The following is a 16,115-nucleotide window of genomic DNA, read 5'->3' on the forward strand; positions in this document are numbered from 1 at the left end:
CCATAGCTACCCAATGTCCTATTATTACTACTTGTTTTGTCAAGTAGTCTAATGGAAAATACTTCAGCTTCTTTTAGACTCTAATCCATTGTCCCTAACATACACTAGACCTCACATCCTCTTACTAGAGCTTCAATTACAAGATCCATCAACCGGCAAACCTTTTATGCTTCCATTACACTCACCCAGAAAATTCACAAGTTCAGATCTAAACTCTTACCTCCTTTGTGTCTGCACGCATTCAGTGACGCTTTACAGGAATCTTGAAAATTGCTGTCATTGAAGTCCAGCTATAATCATCTTTATTCCTGCACAACTCAAGCTTCTCGTCTTCCCTCTTCTAGTTCTGATCCCCATGGTCCATTCTCAATACAATAGCCAACGTGATCTTATCAAAATGCAGGTAGAGTCATATTGTTCCTTCTCTAAAAAACAAACTTTACTGGCGTTCCACTGTGCTTGCAATCTTGTCCAGTTTGGCTCACCATCCTCATCTTACATGAACCTCATTGGTGCTCACTGTGCTTGGGCCACATCTGGACTTCCTCTGTTTCTCAAAAACTATGCTCATTCTAGTCTTAGGACATTTGCCCTTGCTGTCCTTCTGCCAGGAATACTCAATTTCAAATTCTAACATGGTTGATTTGTCCTTGTCATTTAGATCTCAACTCAAAATATCAAGACTTTGGAGATATTCCCTGACCACCTAAATTTTTTCAGTATGGATTATTCTTGGGATGTTTGAATCCGATATCAGGGTCAACCTGTGCTTTTTAAAATAGACATAATTTAAAGTCTAATTCCTGGCTTATAGTATAAATTTTGACCCCAATATAGCAGAAGCAGAAACGTACTCAAATAGTTGAAAGCTCCAGTTCTAAAGTACTTCAGGTTATAATTGCCTTTTGCTTTACCGTTGAAACACAATTGAATCTTAACAACATGATTGAAACCAAAGGATACTCACAAGTTCACATAATCAATGTGGCTGAGCTTCCAGATGACCGCATTCAAGAGATATTGGTGGAAAGGGACACCAGGTTTTACTGAATTTCCATCAATGTTAAGTGAAAATTAGATGTCTTTTTTTTTTTCATTCTTTTGAGCGTCTTTTTTCTGACTGCATTAAAAGTCATCATCGAACACCTGAGGAACCATGATAGATGGATAAATTAGTTTCAGCTTAATGTTATTTTATGTATAAACAGACTGATTCATGAAAACTAGGGTATTATAAATTGTGCATAGTGTAGTATACTATTTAATTCCTTCCCATTAAATGATGAGTGAGAAACTCAAACCAATATGAAAATGAGAAAATGAGAACTATAATAATAAAAATTATAAAGTAACAGTGAACTCAGTTATCCCAGCCTTGTTTAACAACAAGACTGTTTGAAGGGAGAATGGTGAGCAAAATAACTATATAAAAAATGTTCTTAAGCACAAACAATTGTTACACTTGTAACTTCAAGTGTACAATTCTATAAACATCATCTATATGTTGCATTGTGTATTCACCACCCAAAGCTAGGTCTCCATCCATTACCATATATTGGACCCCCTTTTCCCTTTTCTACATTATCATCCTTCTTTCCCTCTGGTAACCACTATACCAGCGGTTCTCAACCTGTGGGTCGCGACCCCTTTGGGGGTCGAACGACCCTTTCACACGGGTCGCCTAAGACCATCGGAAAACACATATATAATTACATATTGTTTTGTGATTAATCACTATGCTTTAATTATGTTCAATTTATAACAATGAAAAATACATCCTGCATATCAGATATTTACATTACGATTCATAACAGTAGCAAAATTACAGTTATGAAGTAGCAACAAAATTAATTTTATGGTTGGGGGTCACCACAACATGAGGAACTGTATTAAAGGGTTGCAGCATTAGGAAGGTTGAGAACCACTGCACTATACTATTGTCAGAGGCTATGGAATGCTTCAATGCCTGGGAATAAGCCCTTTACCCTGCCTGGCTCTGCTTTTTCCAGGTATTCCCATAGCTTACATTTGACACAACACGGGGTAAAGAGCCCCTATCTTTACACAGACAAATATCTTATGAAGTGTGTAGGTATTTGCCATTTATTTTGGAAACCAACCCACCATATGAAATGTTTTAGAAGAGTATTTTATTTAAGTGGAGATAAAATTTCTTGACCCTATAAAGTACTGTTAATAGGTGTAGTGGACATGTATTCATTGTGCAAGCAATATTTATTCCCTCCTCTTCCCTTCCCAGCAAACCCCACACTATTGTTTTGGGAAACCATCCTCCTCCATATGAATTTCTACTATGTGGTTTGAAGGTATATTTACTCTACCCCTTTCTCCGGTTGTAAATATATTCTCCTTGTCACAGTGATAGAATCAGAGATAGGAATGTATCCAGGCACAATGCATTAATCTAGACTAGCACAAAGAAATACAAAACCTTTTGTTCTATGTTTCGAGGAAAATAAGATTCTTCTTCACATGTACAGGTTATTGCATGTAAAGTAAGGACATTTTACTATCAAGAGGAAAGACATCTGAGGGTAAAGCCATCCTGTGGAGAAAAGAAACTATATAGAAATGGAACTAAAGCCCTTATCAAATTATACATGACACCTGTCCTAGAAGTGAAGTGAGTCAATATATTTGCACATTATTTAAGCTAGTTTGTATTCAGTTTTCTCTTATTTGTAACTAAAAGTTTCTCACCTGAGACAATGAGGCATATAAGAATACAAAAATAGTTAGGTACATGAGATCTATTTGTTTTTTTAGTGTCTCTGCACCATGATTGTAAAGAAAGTATTCAGGTTTCGAATAGTGTTTTCAGTGGAATACATTACATTTAAAGTGAAAAGAGTATTTTGTTAATGCAAAGCAAAACCACTATAAAATTAAGTTTGAGAAAGAATCAAGGGAGAAAGAAAACTTTCCATTTCTTAGCTCACTGCAGGGGAAGTCATTTCCATTTTCTCAATTTTTCCTCATTACATTTGATTTGTTAGCAATGGAGGAAGCTTCCATTTTTCAAATGCTCTGAAAGCTTTATGCCACTACATGGCCTATATGTAAGTCAGTATTTCCATACTGATAATAAAGTGCTTGAAACCCACAAGAACACCTACACAATATTCAAATTGCCCTGCCATTGAGAAAGCTCATTTGTGCTGGGTGCTAAGTTAAGATATCACATTTGTCAAATGGTGTAATCATCTTCTCGCCTGAAGACAAGAGCCCAGGGAACTTCACAAATGCCAGCCAGCAAAACCCTGATGAAGGCTAATATGGCCAAAAGGCAGGTTCCAGGAAAGATTTGTGAGCAATCACTTATTGCTAAAATTAGCTGAAAAATTCAAGTATTTGGCTCATTAACATAAAGAGACAATAGGATTTACAGCCTAATTTGAAAACTCCCTTACTATGAAAAAAGTAGACAGTCTTGGATTGAAATGTGTGAGTCAGGAAGTTAAATCTTTCAAATTTGAGCAAGTAGTTAATCTCTTTAGGCCTCTAATTTTTCCTCTGTAAAACTGGGATAATAGTACTTACCCCAAAGAGTAGTTAGGAGAATAATGTGAAATCTTATGTCTCTAAAAGAAAGTGACTGAACAAAATATGTAGCAGCCACCTGACAAACTACGTCAAATGTTCAGCCTTAGTGTCAAGATTATTCTGGTTTCCAAATCCAATTCAGATTGAAGCAGAAAAAAAGGAAAGATATTGGCTGGCATAGTCTGAAAAGCTCAAGAGACAGAGAGATGGCTTCCTAATGGCTTAACTGGGGCATTAAACTATACTGCACACCTGCAAACTCTGACTTGGTATGGAAGCCCGTATAGACTTTCTTCTTAGCCTCGTCATCCTATTATGGAAAGACAACTCAGTACTTCCAACCTCACTCCAACACTAACCAATCCAGAAGGTAAGTAGAGACTCTTTTCTCAGAGCCCCAGAAAAAAGCTCCTTGTGGGATTATATGCTTCCCATGGGAACAGAGAAGTATCTGAGACCATGAAAGAGGAGAAACCATGGTTGACATAGGTCTCTGAAACTGGGAGTGGGAGTCAGTGCTCTCAAATCATATGGATGAGCCTGGGAGAGAGCTGATGCCCCAGTGGGGTGTGGGGGATGGAACTACCAAGAGAAGGAAGAGTAAATGAATACTAGGTGGCAAAAACAGCTGGTGACCACTAGAACCTTTTTCAAAATGTTTGTATCAAGCAAATTTGATGATAGCATTTCATTTTGGAGCTTAAAAAGATATGACAGTACCTAGTATGACACCGAATTCCTGGAGATACCTGCAACCCATATTCACTCTGAGGGGTATCTTGTAGCTAGATTTCATCTCACCTTCCTTTCTCCTCAATTCTCTATATCCCTATGGTCTTATGTTTCGATACCTTTTCCATATATTTTCAGTGTTATTCGCCATTCTTAAGCTGTTTTTATTTTCATATATTGAAGCAAGCACTTTCTCTCCTGAACACTCATCACTTTTTTTTTTTCCTCACCCAAGGATATTTTCCATTGACTTTTAGAGAAAGTGGAAGGGAAGGGAAGAGACAGAAAGAGAGAAACATTGATGTGAGAGAGACATATCGATTGGTTGCCTCCCCCACACACCCCAACCTGGGGCCAGGGATCCAGCCTGTAACAGAGGTATGTGCCCCTGACCTGAATAGAACCCAGGACCCTTCAGTCCACCGGCCAAAGCTCTATCCACTGAGCCAAACCAGCTAGGGCACACTCATCTCTCTTCAATTCCCTCTGTGACTAAATGTAATTGAGAAGAATTAACTGTTTAATCCTGAATTATATTTAGAAATTGGTAAATGAAGAAAAAGAAAACAATATATACCAAGAACCTTTGAAATACAAGTAAAGCAGAAGTATTAATTTCCTGCACAATGATCTTCCAATACGCATATTTTGCCAGCCTCCGTTCCACTGGCCCTATGTCGTGTGTGTCACATCCTGCAACACTGAACTGCTTGGAATCCCCACACCCAAGTCCCCACACTTGGTTTGTGCCTCCAATCACATTTCATTGGCCTAGGACTTGATTACCACCTTTCTTTGCCTGGCTAAATATGTGTTTCTTCCACACTCAGCTCAGCCTCCAATACCTTCAACTAGTTTATCTTGAACTCATCTCTTTGCTTCCCGTATCCCATTATGCATACCTCTCAACAGTTACCATATTTTGTTGACAGTTTTGCTTTGTGAGTCAGTCCCTATCACTAGTCCCAACAATCCTTGAGAATGAGAATTGTCATATGTACTCTCAGCACAGTGACTGACAAGAGTAAGCAGTCAATAATGTTGATGGTTGAAATACTTATTTAAGGATTCATTTGCTGTTGCCATTTTACCTTATAAATGCAAACTATACCTATAACCAATCAACGTGTGATAAATGGGTGCTGCTGATTTTTTTCCTTAAAAAACACTTTCATGAGTGACTTACAGAGAGATTTAATAATAAACATGGATATTTTAATATTTTTCTTTACCCTTTCAGATATATTATGAATAAGGGAAAACAGTGAGATACAGGGAGAAGCAGCCAGAGAAGGAGGAAATAAGAAAAAAGAGAGAGGACAATTTGAAACATGCAACAACAAAATCTGAAATAGCATTATTTGAAAATTTGATTTTCAGAATGGTTGTACACATTTTAATGCTGTTTACTTGAAAGTAAAACAAATAAAATTATCTCAACAATGACAAATGAGAACCATAAATTATCCACATTTTAAGCAGTCAGGACATCATCCTAAGTGTCTGTAAACAATTTGTATGCCGTATGGCAAGCACGCTCCATTGGGTACAATTATATGATTGTTTATGGAATAATTGCTCTCCTTGTCAAATGGTTGATTGAATATTTGCCTGCTCCCTGTAATATTTTCACTGAGTAATTGTCTGCTGTGGGTAATACCTTCACTCAGTAATTGCTTGTTCTGAATAATATTTTCACTGAATCATTTCCCATTCAGCCTATTTTATTGTTGTGAGTCATGTTACTATAAGTTCACTGAGAATTACTTGCTGAATTACATATTTCCTTTGTATTATTTGGGAACTAGATCTGAGTCCTTGCCCTGCACCTTCTCTATGTTGATGAAAGATTATACAATAACTTTCTGTTTCTAAATTGTTTTCCAGCTGTGCGGAACTTTGACACTGAACTCAGTGCTCAGTCATATAAAATTAAAGTTCTGCTTTTGTGGAAGCAAATGACTTCTTTTAAGGAAAATGAAGAAAGCTAACCTTAATGAAACAGGTATGGATTGATATGAAACATCACAGATAAGCTGTTCCCAAGACTCATTTGGAGGTTTTGGAATCTAAAGTTTTAATGAGACTGTAAGACTGCCCAATTTGACAAAACATATGCTGCCAACAGGTCTAATAACTCTATATTTAATGCCATTGAACTAGCAATGGACTTACCCGTTTTCTTCTCCAATGTCACGTAGCCTGGATAAGACAGAAGTAAGCACTGGGTGAACAGAGCTCCAGCAGAAGCCCTCTGGGTGTGGCTTGAGGAGCAAGAAGAGGAACTCCTAACATTCAGAGAGAACATGGCAATTTCCCCTTACACTGCTTTTTCCCTTTTTTCCATTCTCTTCCACTTTACCCTCCAGTGAATTCCCCTCTGGTGGTCGCAGTGACCAGTAAAAGAGCTAACAGGAGCCAAATCTCTGAGGGATGGGAACCTTATTTTCCAATTAGAGGATCTGAGATCCCTAAAATGCAGGGCCACCCGGCTACAATTTTTCTCTCTCTGTCCTTTAGTTGGTTGGGCCCAGAGGGTAACCCAAACCCAAAAGTGCTCAGCGAAGTGGGGCAAATAGAGCCCCAAGATTTTGGACAGAATCCTGAAAAAGGAGTTCATGAAAGCTATCCCATAAAGTTGCTCTGAGCTAGGGGGCCCATCTCACAAAGGTCTGATCCTAATTAGCCTATCAAAGACTTTGTGAACTGAACTAGAGGTAAACTACCACCAGGTCACTGACCAAATATGAGGTGTGGCACAAATTGGACGAATCTGAAGAGACTACCTAGGCTTTAAAAACTGATCATTGGAGCTATCGCCTATAGAAGGCAAATTGAAATGTATAGCCTGAACCTAACAATTTCTCTAGTATAAAAAAAATACTACATTCTCTGTAGAATTTAAACAAGACACAAATTTTATAATGTAATATTAAAATGTCCAGGATACAATCTAAAATTACTCAGCATACAAAGCACCACAAGTACTCATACAGAAAAGGAGAATTAGCAGATGATAATTAGATACAGAAAACAGATTGGTGGTTGCCAGAGGTGGGGTCTTTGGGGTTGGGCCAAATGGGTGAACCAGGTAAAAAAATACAAGCTTCTAGTTATAAAATAAGTAAGTCATAGGATACAATGTACAATTAATACTACTCTATTGCATATTTGAAAGTTGTTAAGAGAGCAGATCTTAAAAGTTCTCAGCACAAGAAAAGAAATGTGTAACTGTGTGGTAACATGTTAACTAGACTCATTGTGGGATCATTTTGCAAATGTGCAAATGTCAAATCATTATATTGTATGCCTAAAACTAACATAATATCATATGTCAATTATACCCAAATAATAAAAAGCATACACAACAATAAATAAATACTTTTCTACAACTCTGAGCATTAATGTCTAAGAGTTGCTATAACCCAGTTTATGTAATATCCAGAAAGATTTCTTGAAGTACAGTGTCTATTTTAAGGCACAAAATAACCAGGTTGGCATTATGTTTGACAAATTAGTGGCCTGATTATTCATTATTTTGTTGTTTATCTTAATATCCTGATTTAGTAGAATTAAGTAGAGCCATGAATTACTTAAACAAAAAGGGTAGAGTGTAATTGTCCTTCAGCATCAATAAGTTCTATTTTCTCTCTCAGGAAGATTAAGCTGTATTTATGCATTCTCCCTCTTAAGGAGAGAAGATGAATTGTTCTTTCTTCTCCCTCCACACCCTCTAATAATGTTCCTCAATACCCATTCCAATAAGATTTACGTGAGGACATTAACAATGAAGAGTTTTATAAAAGTCATTTAAAAAAATTCCTGGCTCCATTATCATCATGAGAAATAATAGAAAAATCGAGCTATTTGGCACATTGCTCACTAAATTGTACATATCTAAATTATACTAACAAGAAGTATATCATCATCACATTCCTTAATTACCTTTATTTTAATCCATACAGTTTAAATCAAATCAATTAAGTTTTCATTTTAAAATGTTCATATTATAATATTCTGCAGTAAAATAATTGTAATTTTTAAAAATCATTTTATCAACACGAGTTACAAGAATCATGTCGTTAGGGAGTTGCTAAGGGAAATCATGGTTTACAGAAGATATTTATTGTTATCAGATAAAAGTCACCATGACTTCTTCCCTTCTCTGTGATTCCTGGTCTGCAAGTAAGGGTTTATTCAAGAAGCTATGAGGAAGCTTTAAAGACTCTTTTTTAAAAATGGATTGAAGCAAAAGCATAGAGACAGTGAAACAAAATATATCTTCTAGGATTGAAATAGACGTGGCATTATGTCTAAGAGGAGAGACAATTGTCTGAGGGTAGGTCTATCTATTTCAACCACATTTGTAAAACAGGTAGGACAGAAGTTCCTAATAGGATTAGAAGGAAAAAATTAATGTCATAATTCCCTTGAAATGGAGTTTAAGTGGATAAAAAGAAAAATTAGTAGACTATTGGAAACAAAACGGGGATAAGGTAATTAATTCCAACCTGACTTGCAATGCCAGATCTCTGGATTTTAGATGAGTCCATCCTGAAAACTGTGGTTCAGAGGGGTTAGAAAGGCACTTATTAAAACCCACAAATTTCACAGAGGAAGTGTGTTCATGGAAAGGACAAAACCATGCAATTGAAGGTGCTTGAAACAGCCAGGGGGTTTCAAGCGCCTATTTGTACTCAGTAGTTTTTTCAAGTCTGGTAAATGCATGTACCATAGAATTGTCTCTAAATTTTGTTTACACTTTTAAACATTTTTTCACATTATAATTTTTTAAATGTGTTCTTCTTTTTAATTTTGTGCATTTTTTGTATACTTTTCAGACAGTTTGTTAAATTTATCATTTGTTCTCCATTAGTTATGCATGTTCTGCTCACTTGGCAATACCTTCATGAACTTTAATTTTTTTCCTTCAGATTTTAGTCAATATTTTCAACTGCTGGGTAATGTATTAGTAATTTTTCTGGACTCTGGATTGCATTTATAATTCATAAAACATTTAAACATTGTTGCTTACTTTTTACTTTAAATTTTCACTTTAAATTTATTTCTATCCAGTGATGGCAATTTTATTTTATTTTTTAAATGTATTTTATTGATTTTTTTCAGAGAGGAAGGGAGAGGGATAGAGAGTTAGAAACATAGATGAGAGAGAAACATCGATCAGCTGCCTCCTGCACACTCCCTACTGGGTATGTGCCCGCAACCAAGGTACATGCCCTTGACCGGAATCAAACCTGGGACCCTTGAGTCCTCAGGCCGATGCTCTATCCATTGAGCCAAACCGGCTAGGGCTGATGGCAATTTTAACCATCTATCAATTTTTTCATCATTTTTAGTATTACTTATTTACATATAAGCTTCATTTCTCATAAAAACTAACAGATTAACAATGCCTTTTTATTTGTTTTTTTAAAAGGGTAATAAGATTTTAAATATTACTGTTATACATGATGATGTAAAATAATATGATCAAAACCTGTCTAGATCATCAAAACTATTATGCTCAGAGACATTATTATACCTTATATCTTATTTATTGTCAACATTATTTCTAAAATTTGACAAAGAATCTTTTATGAAGTGAACAAGGGATCATACATACATAGACTGAGAGGGTGCAAAGAGTGACTAACATGCAATCCATTTGTTGTTTTCACCAGTTAAATTTTTATAAATATACTTTGTAATCTTTTAGCTATTTTATTCAGGCTGTGATTGTCCCATAATCAGTGACATCAGGATTCAAAAATAAAGAAAGAAAGAAATTGTGGAAAGAATGATTTTGTATGGTCACAGCTGTGAAGCAATAATCTCGAAGCAGGATGTTATCAAAGAAAATATAAAGGCTTTGTGTCAGACAGCCTCACATTCTGATATCTGTTCTGCTACATACTGGATACCTGGCCTTGAATAAACTAAGTTTTCTGTAAAATGAGAGAAAAAATGTTAGAATTAGATAAATAGTGTATGTAAAAATATAAACACATAATATTCTATTAATGCCAATTACTTTTTCTTCTCTTACTCTCATTCAAGAAGTACATATATTAAGCACTATACAATTAAACACTATGGTGGGAAACTTAGGAGATACAAACATGAATAAGATGTGATCTAAAGAACCTACAGACCAAATGGGAAGGTTAAAAAGATACACCATCTTTTCAAAAGGCAAGTAACGCACAATAAATACTGTCACACCCAAATGACACACGATAAATACTGTTTCCCTGTTGAATTGGTGGAGGTGGCCAGCTGGTTAATGGAATGGTTTAACTTTCCATTTTTTACCATCTCTGTCCTGCCTGGTGAGAGGCAGGCCAATAATGGGCGTGGAAGTAAGCAAGCAGGGATGGTCTGTATTCAGTGGGGGCAAAGGGCATTATTTAGGGGAAAGAGAGGTGGGAAGCTGAATGTCATGTCCCTCGGCACAGCACAACCAAAAATTAAAGGGGAGGGTTGTTACCAGAAAACTGACCCTAAATAACTAGTTCTGGGGGTAACTGGAGCAAACCCAAGGACAAAGAAGTCCCTCAAGGAAGAATAATGAGCCCAGGTTTCAGGGTTGGGTGCTTTTAAGGTACAGGGATCTTTGGAAAGAAGTTCAAGGTCTCCCCAGCAAAGAAGTTCCCCAAAATAACTATAAATGACTGACTCTAAGAACACTGGTTGTATCACTACTGTTAAGTGTTTTCCATTCTGTGAGAGGATGTACTCACTGATAGAGAGGCCTGACAGAAGCTCTCAGATGCATCCCTGTCCACTTAAACATTGAATGTCTCAGGAAAACAGGTTGGGTAATGTTTTACGCAATTTTCAAATCTACTCATAAGTCTTGGCACTCGCATGATATTAGCAAGACGTGATTGAAAGAAAGCTCCTTTAGCCAAGCTGAACCCTGTTCCCAACTGAATACATTAAGGTTTCCTGCCCTTCATCACAGCTCTATTTCAGAGATACAGCTATAATGGTCAGCATAGCAAAAACAGATCAGGTTAGGTTAGCTCTTTCTCTGAGTCAACCTTTCCTCCAAGATACAAGGTTAGAGAAGGGGAAGGAGGGGTGCAAAATACTGACAAGTAACTGATGGAGATAGCATACATTTTTTGAATATATCTTTATTGTTTTCAGAGAGGAAGGGAGAAGGAGAGAGAATCATTGATCGGCTGCCTCCTGCACGATCAGGTATATGCCCTGACCAGGAATCAAACCATGACCACCTGGTTCATAAGTCTACAATCAATCACTGAGCCATGGTGGCCAGGCTCCTTAAATTTTATATGCTAAGGGAGTCAATACAGTTGCCTTCCTAAAATCAAATATGGTTTATTTTCCATTCACTATAGCTTAAATTTAGATTTCCCAATGAATGAGAAATCTATTGACTACTCGATCATGGTAACCTGAGATGTGAGTAAAAAACAGAACTGGGCTTCAGAATACACACACACACACACACACACACACACACACACACACACACTAAATAAGAAAGAATATAAAAAGAGACAGTTTTTTGCCCTAACCGGTTTGGCTCAGTGGACAGAGCGTCAGCCTTCGGACTCAAGGGTCCCAGGTTCGATTCTGGTCAAGGGCATGTACCTTGGTTGCGGGCACATCCTCAGTAGGGAGTGTGCAGGAGGCAGGTAATTGATGTTTCTTGCTCATCGATGTTTCTAACTCTCTATCCCTCTCCCTTCCTCTCTGTAAAAAATCAATAAAATATATTTTTTTTTAAAAAAGAGACAGTTTTTTTTCCACTCTTGTGTTTGCCCTGCCTCATTGTAAGATGCCACTTACTGTGCTGGGCTCTTCCATCTACACTAGGTGATTACTTTTCCATTCATATAAATGAAGGAAATAGAGGGCCTTTAAAGTTAAATCATTTCCTTCTAAATCATGGAGCTTATACATAGCATATTGTATGCTGAAAGATACATTGAGTTTTTTAACTTTAAAATTGTCACTTTTCATCATTTTACCTGTTCTTTCTCCCATTTCCCCATTTCTTACTGGTCTCTTCCACCATGTCTCCTAGTTCTGTCATTTTAAAATTACCATTCTTCTATTGTATTTGTTAGAGAATATGTAAGTATGCCATGTACCTAGAACAATTGACAGAAGCTGAGTAGGTATGTCACATACCTACAACCTTTAAAACCACAAAACTCAATTCACAAATATGGAGTCTTTCTTGTACCATAAAGTCTCAATTAAGTTCTTAGTTTGAATGTAAAGATGAGTCACTGCTTTCAAGTTCATAGAGGACAGAAACAGGAGAAGTGATTATATCACGATCCCTTGGGGAATATGGTCAAATGTTACATAATCTATGTGGCAGTGCCAAGTTATTGGGACAATGGGTGGGCAGGGAACATGTTGATGAGAGTAATTTTAAAAGTTCCTGGATTCATTATATTGTTGTGTAACAAATTACCCCCCACACTTAGTCACTTTAAACAACATGCATTTATTATGCTATAATTTATGTGGGTTATGAATCTGGGCACAGCTTACCTGAGTTCTCTGCTTCAGGGTTTCTCAGGGGGCTGTAATTAAGGTGCCAGCCAAGGCTGGTACAAATCACATTCAAGGGGAGGGGATTACACAGAGAGTCAGGAATCACTGGGAGCTGTGCCAGAAGCAGGCTATCACAGTCCCCTAGGAGACTGTAATACTCTCTTTCTAGACCCTCCTTCCTTTTTTGGTTTCTTTCTTTTTTTTTTTCTAAATGACAGGCTGATTCTTTGCCAGCTTAAGTCTTCACTGAAAACACTTGGGAAAAACTTGAAAAGAAAACTTTGATCATCTAGTCTAGAATTGCTTTGTGGAAAAGACAAAGGGTTTGGGGGTTTTACTCATGGTCTTTGTTTTGAGGAAGGGAAGAGCTAACAAGAGGTGGGGAAATATGAACTCTGAGTGAAAATGGAATTCTATTTCATTTATCCATATCATCCCATTTTTCTATTGAAAGAGCTTATTAACAGCTGAACACAGATTAAACAAATCTAAATATACCTGATCCTTAAAAATTTATGGTCATTCTGTTCAGTTAACTTTCCATCAGGGACCACGAAAAGCCATGTCAAATCTGGCCAGTTAGATTGCATGTGTAAGTCAGTATGAATAATAACTGAGTTACCTTTTTAGAAAGCCCACTAATTATTTTTGTACTTTGGTTCCCATGGTTACAAATCTTTACTTTAGCTATTCAGAATAAACTGATGCACAGGGAGTCCTTGCACGGGTTTATATTGTGAGCAATTCTAGAATTATGGGCACCGGAAAGACAAATGTCTTTCTTCAGGGTTAGCATGTTCTGGCTGTTGCCATTGTCCCAAACCACCTTTAGTATTTGAGTAAATTTTCATTTAAAAAATATCAATAGAAGTTTAAGGTAACTCAGATGTTAACACAGAAAACATACTTTCAAAAACACCATTTTTATGCCATTTGACTCAGTACACAACTCATATAAATATTGCTTTGCTTATGGTAACACTACAAATTCTGAAGGAAAAGTTCTATAAGGATGCTATTTTTTTTTGAAGTTTATATATATTTAGGTTTGCCCTGAAGCCAGACTTCTGTATTGAGTCCTTCTGTTGTAACCAGAATGGATATAGCTGCTTCTTGAGCACTGTGTTCAGCAGGGAGGAGCAGGGGACACTGGATTCAAGCCCACAGAGTTCTCTGGCTGTGAAAGATCCACTACACATGTGGAGTGCCTCCTCCAGCCCAGTGCCCATTCCTGAAACTTGGTGGAATAATGGGATTCCAACTTAGCATGTTGTATGCTGAAAGATACCTATTGGGCACATCTCATACCATATAAGATGTGATCTAAAGAACCTACAGACCAAATGGGAAGGTTAAAAAGATACACCATCTTTTCAAAAGGCAAATAACAATTTTACTTGTTAGCATGTAACTTCCTCTGGAAGCCCACCTCATGATCCAATGAGCACCATGATACTGGATATCCTACACAGCTCACCTCATGATCCAATGAGCACCATGATACTGGATATCCTACACAGCTCACCTCATGATCCAATTAGCACCATGATACTGGATATCTTACACAGCTCACCTCATGACCCAATGAGCACCACGATACTAGGTATCCTACACAGCTCACCTCATGACCCAATAAGCACCATGATACTACTTAAAATCTAAGCTCATAGGATTCTCCAACCCTCTTGACGCCCCTTCCTTCCACTCCCTCTAACTACCTGACATGCTGGTTTCTTTTAGTTCCCCCAATACTCAGCCCTTGCCTGGCCCAGTTCCATACTTGTGTTTTCTCTGCCTGACCTTTTTTTCCCTAATTTTGGGCGTTTCTTTTTTCAGACCTCAACTTAACTGACACCCACTTAAAAAGAAGCTTCCTGAATACCAATTATCAAACTCCTTATTTTCTACTATGAAAATCAATTTATTTCATCCATAACTCTAAGTCTTTTAAAAAATTATTTCATATATGTTTGATGTTTAATTTCCCCAGCAGAATGTAGGCTCTACATCTGTCATGTTCATTATCATATACCCTCTGTGCCTAGCACAGTGCCTACCATATAGGAATTACTCAAGAACTACATTCAAAAGATATCAACTCATTTTGAATGCCCATTGTAGTCTGAGTAGGTATATTCTATGTGAAATTATCAGAAAATATTGAGTTTGAATCTGAAAGGAATATATGTATGAGATCATGAAAAGTTTTAAAATGTGTACATAGTATTATCTTATTTGTTTCAACTTGAATAAATGGATCTACCATTAAGGAGAAGAGTATGTTTGAGAAAAGGGCCTGTCTGTATCTAAATGGTGTGTGTATGAAAGTCTTTGTAAATGATGAAACACATCTTAAGGAAATTTAATTGTTGCTATAAGAGCATAATCTGAGGCTGGCATCTGGATGATACTTGTGGAATTCCTGCTACTTTTGAGAAAGAATGCCAAGAAGCCAGGAAGTTGACATGCAGCACAGGGAGCTAAAGAAAATGTACTTTCACTTATGGAGGATCCCTAAATATCATTAAATTTGATAATATTAATGAATCAGTAAAGGTTTCGTATACTGCTACCACTTTATCATTTATTTATCCTTTATCTAGCTCTTCCCGAGAAGGAAAAAAAAGAATTGTTTCAGGGGGAAGAGGGTAGTGAATCAGATTAAAGATGTTATGAATCTGAATTCTGACTTATCCACTTTCTAGCCATGTAACCTTGGGCAAGTCACTTTTTCTGAATGTAGTGTTTTCTTATATGCAAAAGTTTTTGGTAAAAATAATATGAAATAAATGTAAGGAGATTTGTAAAATCTATCTAAATTTATCTAAAAATGTATCTAAATTTTTCATTTTTTGAACTGTTTTAGATTGAACAAATCCCATTTGCTTAAATACTGTGTATATTCCTTCTCTCTCTGCAGGATTTATGAGGTACTAATACATATATTTAGACCTGCCTGTCATGATTCAGCCTAACATGGAATATTTGCCTTTCAAAATCTTATTGATGTATTTTATGTTAAAAAGCTTATATTAATTTTGGCTTTTGTTTTAAGTTGTAGTCTAATTGATTGCTCATGGATGTTTTCTCTCTTTTTCCCCCAAATTGATGACATCTCAATCTATCCAGGAACCTTTATTTTGCCATGAACTTTTATTAACCATGGCTTTCATATAGCACAGAAAGTAATAGTATATATACTTAGATTTTCAGAACTTCTTTTATGCATTCCTATTTCTAAAATGTGTAAAATCTTTACAAGACTCTGTTCAGAGATT

General features: G+C 36.6%; 1 long non-coding RNA gene across 2 annotated transcripts in view; it reads right to left on the bottom strand.

The window, feature by feature from the left end:
- LOC139014608 (uncharacterized) overlaps positions 1 to 16,115 on the bottom strand; it is a 171,646-nt gene that overhangs the window by 34,772 nt on the left and 120,759 nt on the right. For both annotated transcript variants that reach the window (XR_011472247.1, XR_011472248.1), the window contains one exon: positions 968 to 1,146. This is a non-coding gene — a long non-coding RNA (uncharacterized lncRNA). The remainder of the gene's footprint in view (positions 1 to 967; positions 1,147 to 16,115) is intronic.

The sequence above is a fragment of the Myotis yumanensis genome, unplaced genomic scaffold, assembly GCF_028538775.1.
Source record: "Myotis yumanensis isolate MYYU_CA2020_CCGP unplaced genomic scaffold, mMyoYum1.0.hap1 SCAF_7, whole genome shotgun sequence".
NCBI lineage: Eukaryota > Metazoa > Chordata > Mammalia > Chiroptera > Vespertilionidae > Myotis > Myotis yumanensis.